General features: G+C 46.8%; 1 long non-coding RNA gene across 1 annotated transcript; it reads left to right on the top strand.

Moving 5' to 3' along the window:
* The first annotated feature begins 3,557 nt into the window (after positions 1 to 3,557).
* On the top strand, positions 3,558 to 4,658 carry LOC118582732. The gene is made up of 3 exons (XR_004944794.1): positions 3,558 to 3,780; positions 4,303 to 4,396; positions 4,639 to 4,658. It is a non-coding gene; the product is annotated as an uncharacterized LOC118582732 (long non-coding RNA).
* The last annotated feature ends 567 nt before the right edge of the window (positions 4,659 to 5,225 follow it).

Below are 5,225 nucleotides of genomic sequence, written 5' to 3'. Positions count from 1 at the left end.
CACCAGCCGCAGAGCGGTCATCCATCAGGGGGTGCCTCCTCAACAGCCCCCCTCTCCTCTCAGGTCATCTGTCCTGAGAGGGAATGCCGCCAGGAGACTTGTCTTTCTCCTGGCCAGGAACTAGAGAGTGGCTAGCATTGCCCACTCCAGCCAGGCTCAGCAAGGACATGGAGACCCTAGCCAGGAAATGGCCAGGTGTGCATGCATGTGCACACATGTATGTAGGTGTTTGTTCATTCACGCCTGTGTACCCAAATGTCTATCTTTGGATATGTGTGTCCATGAGAACATGTTTGTGTGTGTCATGTACAAGTCTGTGAATATCAGTATGTGAGTTCATTTACCTTGCACAAGTGTTTGTTTAAATGTGCTCTATGATTGTGTGCCTGTAGACATATCCATGTGATTCTGTGGCCCTAACATGTTCTTCAGTAAATCTGTGTGTGTACCTGGTTGTGTGCCTCCTGTAAGCATCTCTTTAAGTCCATACACTGAATGTGTGTCTCTTCATTTAACCAGAACTAACTGCACCTCCTCGGTGCTGGCCTTGTCCTTGCTGGGATCATAGCACTGAATACTCTCTGCTTATGTTCATCAGGGCAACAGACATGAAAACCTAAGTTGGAAGCTGGGCATATAGTTCGGTTGGTAAGCACTGAGGCCATGTGTGGTCCCCAGAACCCACATTAGAAAAGCCAGGCATGGTGGTAGCAGGTGTTGTAATCCCAGGACCGAGAGGAAGTACATGTGGGTCCTGGTAAACAACCCTAGCCTACTTTGGCCCACTTCAGGCAAGTGAGACACCATGTCTCAAAAAACATGGCTACCATCTGAAAAATGACACCAGAGGTTGCCCTCTGGCCTCCACATATGTAGAACTATGTAGACCTGCATATATATATATATACCATCATGCAACAAATAAAGCTGGGTCAGGAGAAAGACTTTGGGTGGGAATGGGGTACTAGTTTAGCAGAGTGCTCAGAGAGGGCTTCTCAGTGCAGACACTGAGCAGAAGTGTACACACACACACACACACACACACACACACACACACACACACTCCTGGGAACCTGGGAGAGGAGCTTGGGGGAAGGACACAGACTGAACAGGATGTGGGGCAGGAAGCTGGGGTGGGAGGCCGGCAGGGCCAAATCTCTGGAAGTCACTTAGTTGGGACTGACTTTAGAAGCCAAGAGCTTCCAGTAAGAGAATGGCACATCCCAATTGGAGTAACTCACAGTTGTGTGAGAATAGACCAAGGGCATGGAAGCCAGGCCCAGTAAGGGAAATGTGGGTGAACAGTGATGGCCGTGAGATCAAGGTGCCGGCCATGCAGGGGTGACCAGTGGTGGGACATGTTACCCATTTTACACAGCTTATGTTAAAATGTACCTTTTTTTAGGGGGGGGCACACATGACATGCATGTGTGTGGAGGTCAAAGGATAACTTTTGGGAGTTAGTTCTCACCTTCCACTTTGCTGAGGCTACCTCTTGTTTCTGATGCTGCCGGTGTGTGTCAGGCGAGCTGACCTAGCAAGTGCTTGTGGGCCCCGTGGCTGTCTCCCACATTGCTGCAGGAGTGCTGGAATCACAGATGTTCACCATTGCATTTGGCTCCTGTTTTTCACACATGTTCTGAGGATGGAAATCATATTATCACAAGTATGCTTCAAATACTTTTATCCACCAAGCTATCTCCCCAGCCCTGGAACCTTTAATTTTTAAAAGAAATTTCTATAGAAAATGTTTAAGTTAATATAATCTTTCAGCACTCACTAGGATCTCACAAGAGCAGTTTTCTCTTTTCTCCTCCCCATTTGAGTTAATTACTGACATCACAAGGTTCTGTCATGAGATATCTCAGCCTCTATTCCAGGAGCAAAGATGTTGTACACAGTCACAACATCACGGCCACACCCAGAAAGTGACTGGACTTAGCAACTTCTAATATAAAGCCTGGGTTCACATTCCGCCAGTATCCCAATTCTGTCTCTCTGAGATGTAAAGGTATTGTACAAGGCTATTGTGTACACACACACACACACACACACACACACACACACACACACGTGCGCGTGCACATATGTACTCATGTTAAGTTAGGTCAAGAAAAAGATGGTAGGAATGGGATGTTATTTTAATAAGCATATTATCAGCCTTCTCTAAAGTAACAGCAGATAGGATGAATACTCCTATTAAAAGGGGATTTATCAGATTGGCTTTCAGGATGGATCTGGGTATCCCAACAGTGTCTGTCTCACACTGGAGAGGCCAAGAATCCAGTAGTTGCTTCTTCCTTAAGTCTCGATGTCTCGGCAGTCCTGATCTAGTGCTGAAGGCCCGGAGGATTCCCAGAGCTGTGGTCCTCAGTCTGTTTTGGAATCCTGAAGAAGCCAAATCAACACCACAGATGGGCTTGCCAGGAAGAGTGAGGGCAAGCAGCAGGCAAAGGCAGTTTCCCTCTTCCATGTCCTTGTTTCTGGGCTGCCACCCAGATTTAGGGTGGGCCTTCCTGCTTTGAATAATCTGATGAAGAAAATTCCTCATGGGAGTGCCCAGTGGCTTGGGGTTTTGTTGATTCCAGATGCAGTGAAGCTGACAACCAAAATTAGCCATCACAAACATGGAGGACCTGCCAAAAGTAATAGCTTGAAGGATTTGGCCAAATTCTAAACAGTTTGAACATTAGAAAGAATGGCCATCATGGGTTATAACACACAGAATAAAAAAGTAATCCATAAATCTTCATCAATATTCCCAGAGAGCACAGAGAAAAGTTCTTCACAGATAAATGCACAGTACTAATAGAAGAAATGATAAAATTATGAAAATTACCATTTTGCAGTCATCAAAGCAGTATTTGATTTGTAAGGCTCCCTCATGGATGCTAACATCTTTGAGTGAAATCTTAAGGAACGCAATATGGCCACAGGATTTTCAAATATACTCAGCAAGGATATTTTCCTATTTCAAGTAGGGCATCTTCTTTCCCAGGGCAGAATCTAGCAGCTGCCCATTAGCTAAGGGACTGAGATGTCATTGTTGCTGACAGTGGACCACACGGCGTAGTTTGAACATGGAGCCTGCAGGGTTGCCCTTGAATTGAACCAGGCATTGAAGAGCTCAGAAGATATCGACTGGCTTCCACATCTGGGACTTGATCAATTTGATAAGAGGTGGTGGTGTTTATTGAGATGGGGAGATGGGAAGAAAAGCAAGTTCCTTGTGCTGGCAGGCTATGTTCTAGGTGCCATACAGGTAGAGTTGTTGAAGATGCAGCTTGCTTTATGAACTTTGAGTGGTGACTTGTAACTGTGGTTAGAGATGGAGAGGGGGATTCAGGAGTCTTTCGTGCTGCGTGACTGGGGTGAGCACCGTTATCCCGTGATGTTGTTTAGGGAGAGAGTGCATATGGCAATGTTCCAAGGCTCAGGCTGTGCCTGGTGCTCAGTATGAGTAGGAGCCTGAGAAGAGGATCTGGAAACAATGGAGGCACTAAGAGAAGACCCCAAAGCTAGTCAAAGAAGCCACTCAGAGCAGCGGAGTGGCTAGCTAGGATGAAAGCCGAGGAAGGGCAGGTCTGATGAGATGGAGAGAGGCCAGCTTCCCCTCCTCTGGGCAGGGGAAGCTCCAGGGGTTGGGGTGTTTGCACACTGACGGCTGTGACCCAGGAGAGGGGGAAAGTGGCCAGAGATGGGCACCAAGGGAGAGTTGCCAGAGCCGTAGTCTCTAGCAGGTCATGCAGATGCAAGCCAGGCTGCCAGGGCAGGACACAGGTGAGATGGAACTTCTTCAGCTACTTTGGCAGGAGGGAGTCAAACATGAGCACAGCTCTGCCTGTGTGCATGTATATCTGGAGTTCACTGAACAAAAGACAGGCTGTTCTGTGACTGTATATGTCACAGAGTGAGTAGCATATACATAGTGGATATGCAGGCAGGATAACATTATTGGTGTGAGATTTCATTTCACAGCATACAATCAAAATATATGGATTTTTAATCTCTGGGATTGCCCATTTAGTAATTTCATAGTTTGAGCTTCAGTTGACTGTAAACTACTGAAACAGTGTAAAACAAACCCACAGTCCAGGAGATAGGGACTGCATTGTGTGTGGGGATTTGAAAATATGACACCATGTTTTAATGGATGCCAGCTAGCTTTCACTCTGTCCTATAGATATCAGGTAGCTTTGGGCATTTTAGAAAGATCACTGGGGAGAGTGGAGGTTGCCAGTTAGGATGCCAGTTTGTAGGCCATCATGCCAGTCACCCACTCTGTACTAACATGGCTTCTAGCTCTCCAGGGCACCTGATAACCAAAGGGTCAAGTTTATCATCAGTCATTGCAAGTTGCCACCCACCCACCACCACCACCACCACCACCGACTGGGTAAGAAATCAGAAAAGCTAATTTTCTCAAAGCTCTGGGGGTGGGTGTGTGGGTGGGGTAAGGTCGACAAGCCACTGATTCTGTTTCTAGGGAGGGCCTCCCTGGTCTGTAGACAACTGCCTTCTGGTTGTGTCCCCAGGGCACATGGAGGATTCTAAGTGCCCCTTCTTAGACAAGCCCTAAATCACTAACCCTGCAGCTGGAGAGATGGCTCAGCTGTTAAGCTTGTGTTGCTCTTACAGAGGAATCAGACTTGGTTCCTAGCACCCACACGGTGGCCCAAACGTCTGTAACTCCAGTTCTAGAGAATCTGAAGCCCTCTTCTGGAACCCGGGGCACTGCATAAATGTGCACCAGCATGACACCCAGCTGTTGTAGAACATGATTTTAAGGTATGTTACTTTTGTTTATGTTGCATTTGTTTAACTCTGTGAAGCTGTGTTACTGTGCCTGTCTAAAACACCTGATGGTCTAATAAAGAACTGAACGGCCAATAGCAAGGCAGGAGAAAGGATGGGCAGGGCTGGCAGGCAGAGAGAATATATAGAAGGAGAAACCTAGGAGGAAAGGAAAAAGAAGTAGCCAGAGAAGGAGGAGGACATCAGGAGCCATCCAGCCACACAGCAAGCCACAGAGTAAGAGTAAGATTTATAGAAGTAAGAGAATGGGAAAGCCCAGAGGCAAAAGATAGATGGGATAATTTAAGTTAAGGAAAACTGGCTAGAAACAAGTCAAGCTAAGGTGGTGCCTTTATAATTAAGAATAAGCCTCTGTGATTTATTTGGGAGCTGGGTGGCAGGCCCCCCAAAAGCGCAAAACCAAACAACAA

Source organism: Onychomys torridus, chromosome 4, assembly GCF_903995425.1.
Source record: "Onychomys torridus chromosome 4, mOncTor1.1, whole genome shotgun sequence".
Taxonomy (NCBI): domain Eukaryota; kingdom Metazoa; phylum Chordata; class Mammalia; order Rodentia; family Cricetidae; genus Onychomys; species Onychomys torridus.
This window is presented reverse-complemented; position numbering and strand designations above follow the sequence as displayed.